This window comes from Mastomys coucha, unplaced genomic scaffold, assembly GCF_008632895.1.
Source record: "Mastomys coucha isolate ucsf_1 unplaced genomic scaffold, UCSF_Mcou_1 pScaffold1, whole genome shotgun sequence".
Lineage (NCBI taxonomy): Eukaryota > Metazoa > Chordata > Mammalia > Rodentia > Muridae > Mastomys > Mastomys coucha.
This window is the reverse complement of record NW_022196891.1, coordinates 74,285,512-74,301,914: the sequence shown is the minus strand read 5'-3', so window position 1 is coordinate 74,301,914 and position 16,403 is coordinate 74,285,512. Positions and strand designations below refer to the sequence as shown.

The 16,403-nt window shown below is 35.7% G+C and overlaps 1 protein-coding gene across 5 annotated transcripts in view; it reads left to right on the top strand.

Moving 5' to 3' along the window:
• Positions 1–16,403, top strand: part of Akt3 (AKT serine/threonine kinase 3) — a 238,624-nt gene that overhangs the window by 48,112 nt on the left and 174,109 nt on the right. The gene's annotated exons all lie outside the window — the stretch shown is intronic.

The window sequence follows — 16,403 nt, the reverse complement described above, 5'->3', positions numbered from 1 at the left end:
TTAAATTTTATTTTCTTTCTCTTATTTATTTTAAAATTAGCATACAAAACAACCAGTTTCATTTGAGGGGCCTGCATTTTAACTCGATGTCATCTCGTTTGCTGGTCCTTGGTTCTAGAGATCTTTTACCTTCTTCACTATATTGATTTCTAGGTATTTTACTATTTTTGAAGCTTTTTGTGTGAGATCATTTTTCCTAATTTTTTTCAGCATGTTTATTATTAATATGTAGAAAAAGTAGTGGGTTTTGTATGATTTTTATATATTTCTCCTTTGCTAAAATTATTTATGAGATCAAAGAGACTTTTGGTCATATCTTTAGTGTGTTTAAAGTATAGGATTATATTATCTGCAAATAGGAATAATTTGAGTTTTCCCCTTTTTCTTTGTGTGTCTCTTTTTTTTTTTCCTTGCCTTCTCTGATAGAGATGTTAAAGCATTGTACTAAGAGTGGGGAGAACAGACACTCCTGTCTTGTTCCTGATTTTAGAAAAAATACATTTTTTCCTATTTAGTATAATGTTGACTGTATGTTTGCTGTATATACTATGCTTTATTATGTTAAGGGGGTTTTCTTTCTAATTTTTAAATGTTTATTATAAAAGTGGTCTTTTTTTATTAATTGAAATGATCATATGATTTCTGTCTCTGAGTCTATTTATATGGTGTTGGTGCAGAAGACCTTTTTTTATTGATTTGTATATTTTAAATCATCCTTCTCCTTGGAATGAAACCTTCTTGATATTAGTAGAGAATTTTGAAATTGAATTGTTAAATTCCTTTTGTAAGTATTTTATTGAAAATGTTGGTGCCTATATTCATTTTGAAAACTTAGCTGGGCTGTGGTGGTGCACGCCTTTAATCCCAGCACTTGGGAAGCAGAAGCAGGCAGATTTCTGAGTTCGAGGCCAGCCTGGTCTACAGAGTGAGTTCCAGGAGAGCCAGGGTCACACAAAGAAACCCTGTCTTGAAAAACAACAACAACAACAACGGCAACATCAAAAATAAAACTTAGTGTGTAATTTTGTCTTTTGTTCCATCCTTCTCTGGTTTGGATATAGTTATAGCTCTTGTGTTTTAGACTGAGTTTGGTCCCTTTCTTCCACTTCTTGTTTTCTGGAATAGCCTAAAGAGGACTTTGTGTTAGTGCTTTAGAGACCTTGCAGAGTTGGCAATCCATCTAGTACTAGACTTTTTGGGAGACTTTATTCATCTAGTTGCTCATTATAGATGGATCTGTTTGTTTTCATGTTCCTGGCTTAATTTTTGTTAAGTCGTGTATATCTAGATATTTCTCTATTTTTTTCTTTTAGATTTTCCAGTATTGGAAATATGTATGATTTTGAACTATTTCGCAAAGAGACTTAAAATTTAATTTCATCTTGTAATATGCCTATTTTCACCATTAATTTTATTAATTAGGTTCTTTTTCATTGTTTTGGCTAGAGATTTGTAGATCTCAAATGTTTTAGTAAGTTATATTTTCATTTTATTCTGTGGATTTTAATATTTCCTTCCTAACTTTAAAAATGATTTATTGATAACTCAGAATTATATTATTCAATCTCCATATCTTTGTATAGTTTCTGTAGTTTCTTTCTGATTTCTAGTTATATTCCATTGTGATCTGATAAGACACAGGAAATATTTTGATTTGTTTTCTTATTTGTTTAAGTTTGTTTCCTAGCCTGAGATACGGTCTTTTCTAGTAAAGGTCAGGGCATCTGAGAAAAAATACTAATTGGTTGCAAGAGTCTATGGATGCCATCTAAGACCATTTCATCTGTAGGATAGGATATTTGAACTGTGAAGTTGTTTTGTTAATTTGCTTTGTACAGGTGAACTATCTATTGATAATAGTTTTAATGGGGTATTAAAATTACCTGTCATTACTGTTTCTGGACCTGTCTGCCTTGTTATATATGTCTAGTAGTGTTTGTTTTATGCAGTAGGGTGTACCAATGACTGATGCTTACATACTTGCAATCAGTTTATCATTATGGATTTATTTCTGTATTAATGTGTAATGACCTTTATTTTCTTATTTTTTCCTTATTTTAAAAATGTTGTATCCGTGTGCACATGTATGCGTGGGTACATGCCTGTGTGCACATGTATGCGTGGGTACATGCCTGTGTGCACATGTATGCGTGGGTACATGCCTGTGGAGAGTAGAGGAGGAAGGTGGGCTCCTCTTCCGTGGATCTGCCTGATTCCCTTGGACAGGATCTCACAGTAGCTCACAAAATTTGGCTAGACTGGTGACTAGCAAGAATCTGTCCTCACAGCCCACTCTTCCCCCCAGCACTGAAGTTCCAGGTATGCTTACATGGATGCCAGAGGCCTCAACTCAGAATATTGTGCTTATACAGGAAACACTCTTAGCTACCCAGCCACCTCTCTGGCCTCTTCATTATTTCTTTTGACTAATTTTGAGACAACTTTTGCCAGGTATGAGGATAGTCATCCATGCTTGTCAGCTTGCATTTGCTTAATATAGCGGGATTTGTTTTTCTACCTTCACTCTGGGTATTTGTTTGCCAATAAAGTATGATTATTGTAAACAATACATAGAAATAGTTTTAAAATACTTTATTATTTTTAATTAATTATTATATTTTTTTGTGGTTTGTGCATGGGTACAAGCCATGTTTGCTCACGGATGTATGTGCCAGCACGTATCAGTGGAAGTCAGGGAATGGGGTTTGGGAGTTTACCCTCTCCCTCTGCTATATGAGCCTTGAGTATCACACTCGGGGCATCAGGCTAAGTGGCAAGAACCTTTACCACCTGAACCATTTTGTTGGCCTGGATTTTGTTTTTAGTCCAGTGAGTTAATCCAGAAATAGGCAGCATTTATCCATTAGGGTTATTGTTGAGATGTTTGTCAATTCCCTCAATGTTTTTCCTGATTAGTTTTGAGTTCTTTTTTTGTTCTATTCTTTCTCCCCTATTCATATAAGAAGTTTTCTGGTTCGGGGAGTTGGACAATATTCATTCCTAGTGCTCATTTACTGTTTCATTTCTATCACTACCCTATTCTTTCCTGACATCTCTCTTTGGGAATGGCTGGCTGCCTTGTCTATGTGTTGGGTTCTTGTACGTGTTGTGTGGGCTGCTGGCTTAGTTAGTGGCTTGGAATGCCTTCAGTTCAAGCCTTTTCTCAGCTGATCTTTATTTCAATTTTAAAGGAGAATTTTGCTAGATACAGTCGTTCTGGTCAACAGTTTACTTTCTTTCTGGCTTTTAGAATCTGCTGAAATTGATGTTACTCTGATGACTTTATCTTCATCTGTGATCTCTCGCTTTCCTGTTGCAGCTTTTCATACTGCATCTTTGCTTCAGTATCCTTAGCGTTGTGGAGAGGTTCTTTAGCTGCAGTCATGTCTCTGAAGGGTTAAAAATTCTGCTTATGCTCGGATGGCATTTCTTTTCCTAGATGTGGTGAACTTTCTGTTATAATCTCACTAAAGAGATTTTAAAAATAGCTTTAGTTTTTATTTTGATTCTTTTTGCAATTCCATAGATTCTCAGGTAAAGTTTGCTCTGTCAGCCATTTGCTGTATTTCATTGTCTTTGGATCGGCTTATGTTGAGTATTTCATTGTCTTTGGATTGGCTTATGTTGAGTATTTCATTGTCTTTGGATTGGCTTATGTTGAGGCCTATGACTGTCTTTGGATTGGCTTATGTGAGGCCTATGACTGTCTTTGGATTGGCTTATGTGAGGCCTATGACTGTCTTTTTGGGACTCGTCTTGCCTTGCTTTTTCATGTTTCTAGTGATGCTGAGTTGGAATTTTCAAATCTGTTGTATGGCTATCTTCAGTTTATTTTGAGAGTATTCTTATTGAGTAGTCTTGTGTTGGGGGCGTAAGCCCCTTGTACCACTCCCACACAGATGGAAAAACAATTTGTAAAAGCAGTAGCATTAAACCAAAACACAAACAGAAAACTATTTGGAGTTATTTTGTTACAGGTGGAAATAACAGCAAAAATAAAGTAAGGTATGTAGTTGATGATTATTAAGAAAAGGACAGTGTCCTATTGACAGTGTCTCTTGCCTTACAGAAGCTTTTAATTTTGTATGGTTCCATTTTTTTCCCCAGTGCTGACCTGGCACAGTGAAGACATTGTTACACCGCCTCCCCTGTGGGATTTAAGCTGTGTGCTAACTTTGGGCCTCTCTCATGGATAGAGCTGTTGGACTCTTCATTGACTTACCTATAGAAGAGGTTTGGCTTCAGCTCCCTTTCAGTGGAGCAGGGGCTCTGGCCCTGCCATTTATTTTTCTTTCCCTCCCTCCCTCCTTCCTCCCCACTTCCTCCATCCCTCCCTCCCTCCTTCCTCCCCACTTCCTCCATCCCTCCCTCCCTCCTTTTGCAGCCCGGGCTGGCCTGGAGATTGGGTAGCCTTCCTGCTTCGCCTCTGGAGTGCCTGAGGTACAGGCTTCCTTGTCCTCGTGCTCATTCTGTCTCACTCTTCTATTACTTCTCTTGTGACTTGTGCTTCTCTTTATCTAGGAAGAGGATGAAAAGCTCTGAAATCAATGGTGGTAATCGCACAATTTTGGGAATGTATTAAAATCATGAATGATTGTATTCTTTAAAATAGTGCTATTTTAAGGAATATAGATTGGTTCTTAACTTAAACAGTGATTTGGAACTTAACTCAGAAACACTATTTGTAGTAGTCTTGTGATAGAAAGAACTCTGTAGGAAGACACATGTTGACCTACAGTTGGGTTTGGAAATAGATTTCTTGATATACGTAATATTTAGGCAAAAGCTGTAGGAATGATTTGGAGTTAACTCAGGTGAAATGACTGGGAAGAATACAATTACAGTTACCAGCTAAAATGCAGTCAGCTCTGACAGGTACTTCCTTTTGTTACTATATTATATGTAAAGACTTGGCTTAGGTAATCTAGCCTGTAAGCCAGTGGGTTCTCAACCTGTGTGTTGTGGCCCCTTGGGGGTGTGTTGAACTGCCTTTACGCAGGGGTCATCTAAGACCATCTGAAAACACTGATATTTACATTGTAATTCATAACAGTAGCAAAATTAAAGTTATGAAGTTGCAATGAAATTAATTTTATGGCACAGCTTTAGGAAAGTTGAGAACCACTGCTATAGACAGTCAAAGTGATATACTAATGGTTATTATAAATAATATCCTAATTTTTGTGAGGAAAAGAGATTTTTTTATATTTCTTAGTTAGGTTATAAATATTTCTTTTATATTTCTAGAGTATAATATTGTCTTAGTCAGGGTTTCTATTCCTGCACAAACATCATGATGAAGAAGCAAGTTGGAGAGGAAAGGGTTTATTCAGCTTACACTTCCACATTGCTGTTCATCACCAAAGGAAGTCAGGACTGAAACTCAAGCAGGTCAGGAAGCAGGAGCTGATGCAGAGGCCATGGAGGGATGTTCCTTACTGGCTTGCTTCCCCTGGCTTGCTCAACTTGCTCTAGTTTTATGTTCCTTCCACCATTATCCCACAGAGCTCTTAACATCAAATGGATCTTCTAGTCCAAAGTTCCAAAGTCCTTCCACAGTCCTCCCCAAAACATGGTCAGGTTGTCACAGGAATAGAAACCCTGACTAAGACAAATTGGTACCAGCATAGTGGGGTATTCCTGAGCAAAGAGCAAAGAGGCTGTGTTCCAGAGATAGCTAAGCTTGTACCTCGTACTGCGGCTGCACTTGGTAATGTGTAAAAGTCACCCAAGTGGTACTGGTTTTGAAGGCATGAAGGGGTCCTGAAGAGCAGCTGAGGCTCAGCACAGTGAGAGAACATGGAAGGCCATTGGTGAAGGTGCAGCCTCAGTTGCAATTGATGACCTGGGACTGAAGGGGTCATGCAAAGGAGTTGAGGCTTGGCACCATGAAGAGAGCCTATGAGAGGCTATTGGTGAAGCCTAGTTGCAGCAGAAGTCAGCAGCATTTTTGAAATGCCAGTACCATGTGATGACCACCAAGAACAGCAGCAGCAGTGTGGAGTCCAGGCCTCTGGAGCCTAGGCAAGGTGTATGCTACAAAGGGTAGAGTTGGAGAAAGTGACCCAAGGATCCCAGACATTGAATGCTTGGAGTTTGATTTTGCTTTTGATTGTGACTGTGCCCTCATATTTTCCCCCTTGAAATAAGAAGGTATTTTAATGGAGCCCAGTTAAGAGACTTTTAATTGTAAAAAGACTGAATTTTAAAAGAGATTGGATGTTTTAAAGGGATTGAGATTTTAGTATGTGAGAATATGGAAAGACTATGGGACTTTTAAAGTTATTTAGATCTTGGAGATGAACAAGAAAGTAAGGGTTGAGGCTTAGTAGTGATGTGTTTGTGTGTCAAGTTGACAAGGGGTCAGTTGTACTGGCTGGTTTTGTGTGGGTGGTGCCATCCCTGGGCTGGTAGTCTTGGTTTCTATAAGAGAGCAAGCTGAGCAAGCCAGGGGAAGCAAACCAGTAAGAAACATCCTTCCATGGCCTCTGCATCAGCTCCTGCTTCCTGACCTGCTTCAGTTCCACTCCTGACTTCCTTTGGTGATAAACAGCAATGTGGAAGTAAGCTGAATAAACCCTTTCCTCCCCAACTTGCTTCTTGGTCATGATGTGTGTGCAGGAATAGAAACCCTGACTATGACAAGTATTTCATGGAACCAGAATTAAATTCTAGTACTTGTTCATATGAGGGATTTTTTTTTTTGCTTATATATTTCATAAGTCAAGTTTTCAGCTTTTTACTAGGCAGAGATTCTTGTGTTTAATTCCTTTTGACAACCTGAGGATAGTAATCCTAGAAACATGTAGATATCATCTGTTGCATCTGTTTGCTGTTAGGTCGAAAAGCCATTTATTAAGAAAACATTCAAACAAATGCTTTACAGAAAGAGGAGAGTAGGCCCAGTGCCCATGCCGTCATTACCAGTTTAGTTCCTGGTTATTCTTACTTTATCTGCATAGATTCTTTCTTCTTTCTTCTTTTGCCTATTTTCCATCTAACCACTGACACATATTCATATGGAAATTTTAATGTCTCTTCAAATGACAAAAATTTAAAAATAATATGCTACATTGATCATTCTTCAAACATTGAACTTTTAAAATGAAAATATTTTTAAAAACTATAGGTAAAAGTGAAGTTATTCACTATTGAACTTCTAATTTTTTTACATATATATTTCTCTAAATATTAAGTATACTTATAGAATAAATTATTGTATAACTTCAAATATAATATAAACAAAATGCTAGAAGAAAATAGTTTATGTATTCTTATTATTCCAAATACTCATTTTGCAATTAATAATAGTTTACTAGGACTTCATAATTTTATGGTTTTGTTTACTTGTTCCCTACTGAAATATATATGTTACTTGACTTTCTCATGTTGTATATTCCAGATGCATCTCTTCATTGGAGTGCTATTTTGTTGACTTTCTTAACTATCCGTAAGATATGAAGAGAGCCCTTTCTTACTCCATTCTGAGCTGCTTTGGCTGTTATAAATTCTTGGCTTTTCTACTGTTTGACTATACATTTTGTCTATGAATCAGTGAGTTCCAACTATTTATTAAAGTATAGTGTGTTACTTTACATCATTGTAATAAAATACCTGAAGCACATAGAAAGTGGAAGGACTTATCTTAAATCCCATATAGGAGGAAGGTTGTAGTCTGAGACTGAGCAAACACATTTTTTCCCCATCTGATCAGAGCATCCTACATGATGACAAAGGCTGCAGAGAATAGTGTTTACCTGGAAAAGTAGAGAACAATGAGACTGTGACTAGAATTCCAGTCTCCTGTGAGAGCACATATCCCACTGACCTAAGTACTTCTCCCTAGGCTTCTAGAGCTTTCGAACACTTACCAGTATTGCCTGCCACCTGGGGACAAGCCCTGTAAACATGGTCTTTAGTGGTATTCAGTAACCAAACTGTAGTTCCCAATACAAAAACTGACTTCTCTAAGTGTTCTAGTTTATTATTTAAAGCTTTTGATGGCTATCATTATACATTTACATCCTCAAAACAGAGACTATATTTTTTGGTTAATGTATTTTTGTCTATCTTTACTGTGATAAATCACTAGGCTTCTTTAGGTCACTGTGCTAGAAATGCCCAGATCTTCTGATTCCTATGCATGTGATATCTTTTGTACTGTTAATTATATATGTATACACACATATATGATACACATACAGATATTCACTGACACAGCAGGATCATAATACTTACTATTTTTGAATGGGCACTTGTTTCCTTCCTTAGTTGAGAGCAGTATACATACATACATACATATATACATACATACATACATACTATACAGATCATCTTACAACATTTCTGAACTGTGAATTTTGATCCTGCTACATTGGATGCTACTCTACTGATATTTCTGAAGTATCACTTTTACTATTGAAAATATAATCAGATTCTGTTTTTGCCAGACTTGATAGGTTTAGGGATTTCAAAGAAAAATAAGGCATCATTTTCTAGTTAAAAAACATTTGTTGTATATTAGATATACAAGTGTTTTGCGTGCATGCATGAGTGTGTGCACATGCAGTGTCCACAGTGGTACATAAGAACATCATATCTGGAATGTGTGTGCTAGGAATAGAACTCGGTCTGCTGCAAGAGTAAGTAGCAAGTGCTCTTAACTGCTGAGCCTGCTCTTTAGAACCCCATCTCCCCATTTATGTATTTAAAAGATGGAATTAGGAAATATAAAGAGGCAGACATCTTCTTTGGCTTTTTGGAGAGGCCATTGAAAACTTCATAGAGGATATCTGATATTTCTAAAGTTCTTTTAAAAATTTTAATTTGAAAAATTTTATAATTACTGAGTGTATGTGTATATGTATCTGTATGCGTAGTGTGCATGTGAAGACCACAGGACAACTAATGGGAATAGGTTCTCTCCTTCTATCATGTGGATCCCTGTGGGATGGGACTTACATTGTCAGGCTTGGTCAGGTGTTCTCCACTGAGCCATCTTGCTATTCCCCTAAGAGTCTTCTCCATTAAAAAATGGTGCATGTCATTGGACCTTTCCCTGGGTAGCTGCAGAAAGGGAAAGAAGCTATCAGCAAGGATTTCTGGCGTTTAGGAGGCTATCCTCATTCTGATTAATTTTAACATTCACTTTAGTCAGAGTAGTGAAATTTAATTTTAATACTTTTTAAAGTAGAAATTATTTTTAGATTATCTATTACTTTGCTACCTGAAATAATTGAAAGGAACATTCAGGTTTTTTTTTTTTTGTGAGACCTTATAGAAGATAAGGCAAGCTTTGTAATCTATGCTCTTCAATTTTAAAGAAATCAGTGGGTGTTAGCAGACAGCAATACTAGTATTCTATATAATTTATCATTTACTATAAGAGCAAAGATTTGTGAAACACATCCCTTGCTCATATGTGCTTGTAGAGAAATTGTTTATCTTATAAACCAGCAAACAGTGAGATTGTGATTAGAATCTCACAATCTAATATTTTCAGAATGAACACACAAGAAACAATTGATAGGCTTAACAAGGTACTTTATATACATTGATGGAAATAAAAGCTACTTTACATGTTTGATGGTAGCCTAACTTTGGTTTAGGATCAATTAGGATAGAGTGTTTTTTTAGTTTGATGGTTAATGGGTATCTTATGAAAATATTTTTCCTAGTCGTTTTCAGTTCTTCCTATCACAGATAGTTTATTATAAAGTCTGTCACATACCTCGTAGGTAGTATAGGATTTTTCAATCTTCATTTTGTAATTATTGAGATCATTATTACTGTAAGTCATCCAAACCGATGTTATAGGAATTTGTTTTGTTTTGTTTAAGAGAACATGAACGTTTCTGGTTATTTTCTTCTTTACTACAGCTGTAAAATGATGTTTTTTAAACCTTAGTTTTACTTTGTAAAACCACCAAGCAAATATGCGCCAAGAATAGATATAAGTGTAAATGAATTTACATTATTCAAAATTCTAGAATTAGACATCTGTCTAATGAATGCTGTTCTAAATGTTGCTAAATGATTAATAGTAATTAAAAGGTTAAATACAAGCTGAAGAAAGCTTTGAATTTTGAAATGTTTGCAACAGCTAGTAATCTGACTGATGCAGACGTTTTTGTCAAAGTTGAAAAAGTTAGAGCTAATTAATTTCTTGGGAGACATATGATGAAATTGTAGGTGTGATAACATATTTGAGGAACATATGGTGGTTAGGGGGCACCTTTCTAATGACTGAACAGCCAGTTAAATATAGACTTTGCACTTTCTTTTCTTTCATTTCCAGTCTTTGTTTCCATGTATTTTTAAACTGCTTTTGTTTTCTAGAGGTCAGTTTTCAGTATTTAACAGTTTGTATTTAAAATGTTAATATGAACATCCATTCCTCTTCTAAGTGGGCATACATTCTAGTTACATCTTTTAAAAAATATAGTCATTTATTCCAGTGTATGTATATATTTTAGTTAGTGGTATTAAATAAATCAAATGAATGGAGAATTGTACTAACCACTTCGTCCTGATCACCCTTGAATGAGGACTAAAAATGGTACCATAGATACACATGTAGGTATATTGATTTTTCTTAGGGATTAACTTTTTCCCTTTTATGTATAATAATTTAATATTTATGTTCTTTAAGCATTACTACATAGGGTTTTTGAATATTACTTGATAAACTAGATTTGGGGATTGAAGTTATTTTGGGCAATTGTTTATTGAAATGCTATTCTATTCTATTTATATTTTGTTGAAAGTATTTTGAAACAAGACTTATGCAATTAAAGTCTACTGAACAGTTACATATAGCTTATATTTTTACTTTTTAAAGGTTATATTTTTACTAAAATATTACATTTGTAAAGTGGCATATAAGTATGAATTTTTTATTATTCAATGATGCCAAGTAAGAGTTAAGTGTGCAAGAAGTTTGTATGTGTTGCAGAGCTGGCTACTGCAGGGTTCTCAAACTTCTCAGTGTTCTGCTGCCAAGGTTGAGAAAATGAAAAAGGAAGCAAAGGTTACAAATTTCTAAGTCTTCTGAAATTAAGTCAAAGCAAAAGGAGCATTTCTACTTAAAATAAAAATAAATGAAAATAAAATGTAATCTTAAACTTTAAAGGAAAGTGATGGGTAAATTCTATAATTATTTAGTACATATATAACAATTCTAGTTTTGCTCAAACATACTGATCAAATATTGTATTTTAAAATATGTTTAAAATATTTGCATATAGTTAGTAAATTCTAATCAAGTCTAGAAGTGTTCCAAATTGGTCTATTTGTTTTTGTATCATACAATTGTTTTTATTTAAATTGAATATCCTGTCAAGAATTTTGTTATGAGTACCTATTGTATAAATCCCTTCTTATTCTAAATATGTTGCAAGATTTTCCCTTGTCAGTTGATATGCTTTTAGCCAATGAGGGCCTGGTGAAATAGTTTAACCTAGCATGGTGTGAACTCAAGTCTTTAGATATAAACGACATGGCGCACTTTCAAATGAGTCACAAAAGTTAACTTTGGAGACTTATTCTGCAACTGCAGACTTTAAATAGTTTTAAAATAATAAGATTGATAATGATAAGAATCTTCAGAAACAAAAATCTTGAATAGGCTTTGCAAAACCTAACAAGCATTTAAATAGAGCAAAATGACTAGAACTATAGAGCTGCACTAGCTTTCATTATCAAACTATAAGTTGGATTGGTTTTTCCTTAAAGTATAAAGTAAACCATTCTGTGGCTAATAGGTGGCATTAGGTGAAGAATGGGAGATGACTTTTATTCATTAAGATAGTTTAAATTTGAATTAGATTTGAAATTTATAAGTTTTGAAGGAATTTATGCCTGAAAAATAAGGATTTGAAATATTAAAAGGGTTTGACATCAAGTGTGGTTGATTATCTTATTAATAGCATGGAGAAGTCCATTTCCCATGGAGCATTATACATCCTGTCACATAGAAACAATTTGTCGCATGCGTTTTTAGCCATTTTTAGATGGAAGATCATTGATTGTATGTCAGTCAGGAATAAAAGATAATTCTGATGTCATTCTTCATTCCCTAAATACTTTGCCTCTATAAAATGGCATTTATGTTAGCTTGATCAGATCATTACAAATGAGTGCCAAGGAGGCAATTAAAATTTAGTAAATTCACTGTCTTTGATTTCATTTTATTATTTGTGGTTGACAATCAAAGTTTTAAGAACAGATGATACACAGTCTAGTTTGGAATAAATTATTATTTTTCCCTCTAGGAATGAAAGATTGATTTTAATAAACATTTTGTAGGTCTATCCATTTCACATCATGCCACATTTAAATACATGCCAAAGTTTCTCAAAATTCAGATTTGTTATGAAGATACTAAATGTATTCTTTAGAAATATAGGAGTGACTAATTGATTTTATTCATTTCTAGTTGCCAGGTATTCTGAGAAAAAAATGTTTGACTTTACAAAAGTTTCCAAGAGTCATATTTTTTCTTTTTCTTTTCCTTTTTTTGAGACAGTGTCACTGTGCAGTCCTGGCTGACTTGGAACTTGCTTTGTAGACCAAGTTGGTCTTGGATTCATCGAGATAAATACATCTCTGCCTCCTAAGCGCTGAGATTAAAGACATGCACCACCACATCCAGCTGTAGTCCTAATTTCTTAAGGAAATGTTTTGAGATTTGTATTTAAAGTCAGTAGTTGAGTCAGCAAGAGAGACTCCAGGATAAAGAAATTAAAATTCTCTTAACTTTTGCTTTAACAAAAGAAAGTATTTGAGTATACTTATTACTTTCTTAAAAAACTTTCATAATATACTCCTTTAAGTAAATTAATGTTGTTTTCCTAAGTAAGTGGATGTCTTGTCTTTAAGCTGAGGCCTCTTCCTAGCTAGCATTTGGTTTTTAATTGTGTATCAGGCAGAGCTGTGTGTGTAGCATGAAAAATTGTATTTAAGTGGTCAAGTGGAGTCACAGAGTATTTTCCTTTGTAGTCCTATGTTTTTAAGTTTCACCCAAATTGTGGCATTTTTGTCAGAAGTTCCCCTTTAGGGTAGAATGGTGTATGTACATGTATTGTTTATTGTTGTTGTTACTCATTCATCAATGTCTTAGATTTGCAGGAAAATTTAATTTATTTAGTTTGTATATTTGAGGTTTCTTTTTTCAAGTAGAGAGTTCTATACCAGGCTTTACTTTGTTAATCCCACCCCAGGTGCCCTTCCTGCTTTGCCTTTGGGCTTTCGCACTGCTGACTAAGGTTCCTGTTAGCGTGCCCTGGTTTGGGAGGACACATCCTATTCCTTAGCATCCATAAGATGGTCTTTGCTTTTTAAAAACTCGATGTGTTTGTGCTTCTTTTGCTTTTTCTGCTCTTTCTCTTTTTATTTCATCTAGGTTTCGTGTTTCTTAGTGGTATTTATAGATGCCTTTCATCAGTCCAGGAAATTTTTAGCTACTAACGCTTCTGATGTATTCTTTCTGATCATGTATAATGGGGCAATTAAAAACTTGGGAAAAAAACTTTTGTATATATACTTTACATTTTATGGCCTACTATTTTTTTTTTAAGTATTTTTATGCTTCTGTAGTTTTTCTCTTCTTTCTTGTTGTCTGATGTGGTACTAGATTTCTCTGTCAATTCTTTTCATGTGCTTTTGAGTTCTCAATTGTTTTCTTTCATTTTCACTTATTTTTTTGATTCGTGTATTTTAGGGGACACAGTGTACATGAGCAATTCAGAGGACAAATTTTGGTTAGTAAGAGGATCTGTTCTCTTCTGCCACCTTGTGGGTCCTAAGGATCAGACTCAGGTTTTCAGCCCTGTTCCAAAGTGCCTGTGCCTGCTAAGCTGTGCCGGCAGTCCTCATGTGATATACAGGTTTCTGTTTTACTGATAAAAACTCCAGGTTAGACTTTTATTTTCATTAGCATAAGATAAGCACACTCATTTTTAACTTGTACTCTATTTGATAACTTTGACCATCTGAAATCTTAGAAGGTGCATTTTTTTTTAATGGTTTGTTATTTTTGTTTCTCATCTTGCTTTTGGCATCTTGGCTCCTAAGGCACTAATTTTACATGCTGCTGATTCTTGTTGTTTGTTGTATCAGTGTTGTAAAAACTCCACATGCTTGCAGAATCAGTGCTTTGAGAAGGAATTTCAGGGGACAGGCTCCTTCAGATTTCTGCTTATGTTTTTGTCAGTTTATCATATATAATTGTTACCGGTTTGTTTCTTGTTAAAGACTCCTTATTTAGTAAGTGTTATTTCCATGACATTGAATTTATAGCTACTAGTACTTTTATGTCATGACTGAATGAAACTGTTTTAAACAACAGGTATTTTATCACAGTTTTCTTGCACAGAGAAACATTGTTAGTACTTAAACTTATATTGTAGAGACTCTTTTAAACAATGAAGTCATTGAGAGAGAGCAAAGCTGTGAAGAGTGTGGCACTCACTGTATTTCATAACGGCACTGTTTATGGTGAGTGATTGAAAACAACACGACGACGTGATCCCCCCCACCCCTCCACATCAGGGACCACGAGTTATTCCTCATTCAGATCATTGCTCTTCTATACATAAAAGACAGCTCTTAGAACAGCTGGAATATTACTGAATTTTGGACTATAAAAAGTTAATGAGTATCTGGCCTTGCGAATGCAGAATCCTGAAAAGACTGGCTCTGTGTGCTAGGCATGGTAATGGAAAGCCAATAGACTTAGGTGCTTTGAGCTAGGTTGCCTTCCCTTCTCTCCACACTTGGAGAGAAGCTTGATTTTATATCTTTATTATAACTTGAAGGCATCAAGATTTTGGAAACAGAAGCTGAGGGGGTTGGGTAGATTGGGCAGGCATGAGGACTTGAGGTCTAGTCTCAAAACTCACATAAAATGCTGTGTATGATGGTAATCCCTTGTAATCCAAATGCTGGGTTAGCAGACACGGTCTCTGGATCTTGCTTAACTTATGAGCTTCAGGCCAATGAGAGTCCTTTTCTCTCATTGGAGAGGTTGCTGGTGTTCCTTAGAATGACTTTCAGGGGTGTTCTCTGACCCTCATATCACATTTGCACATTGACACAGGGAAACCAAAACACACACACACACCCTAGAAGTACTAAAATCCAAGCTCAAGGGATGATGTCTTAAATGATGTGAAATTCATGCTACAAAATCTTGTCTATTTTCTGTTTATTTTTAGCACCAATAAAATACATTTGTAATTCTTGTGTGGGAGTTGGTTTGTCAGAATTATCTCATCTAGCATTTTAAGTTGCTCTTAGTGGACTGTGCCTCTGAATAGCCTACTGAAATACTCTGTATTGTTATATGATTGAAAAACTTGTTATTTAGATACAGCCTTTAGACTTACACTAAGATGTGACCATTTGACTCTGTTAGGAATAGGAGAAATAAACTTGCTGATTTTTAAAAGAAATGTATTTATTCATCCCCATATAGACCCTGCTAACCTCCCCCCATCCCAGGTCTCTGGTAGATCCTAGAGCTTGTCCCCACTGTTTTCCATTCTCTCCCTGCACTCCCTACATCTAACTCCCCCCACAGCCTTCTCCCTCCTCAGCCCCTCTCCCATCCAGTCCCTTCATCCACCTCCGATATCTATTTTATAAATATAAATATATAAGTATAAATAAACTTGTGGTTTTTAAAATAAAAAAATTGGACCTGAAAGTTGGAAGCAGACATGGGATGTGTCCCTGCCCTCCCGTCTTTCCTGACCTTTGACTCTTCCTGCCTGTTCTCCTCATTCCCTGTCTCCCAGCCATAAACATCATGTTTATGTTAGTTATGTTATGTTAGTTATGTTAGTTATGTTAGTATGATGTAATATAATGATTGCTTTTAAAAACACAATTATTTAGAAGAATTATTTTATGTGTGTGTGTGTGTGTGTGTGTGTGTGGTGTATACACATGACTAAGTGCTTGCAGAAGCCATAGACTTTGAATTCACCACAGCTGGAGTTGTGAGCTTCCTGATGTAGGTACCGTGAGCTGAATTTAGGTCTTCTGCAAGAGCAGAATAACTCTTAATGCATCATATCATCTCTCCTGGTAGTCACACATGCTTTCTTAGTCTAGCTTCCATTGGTGTAAATTAAAACCTAGAGCTTTTTGCCCCATCTACTGCGAGAATGAAGACCATTCTCAGCAATCAGACAGTCGACATTCCAGAAAATGTCGACATCACTCTGAAGGGGCGCACCGTCATTGTGAAGGGCCCCAGGGGAACTCTGCGGAGGGACTTCAATCACATCAATATAGAGCTGAGTCTCCTTGGAAAGAAAAAGAAAAGGCTCTGGGTTGACAAATGGTGGGGTAACAGAAAGGAACTGGCCACTGTCAGAACCATCTGCAGTCATGTTCAG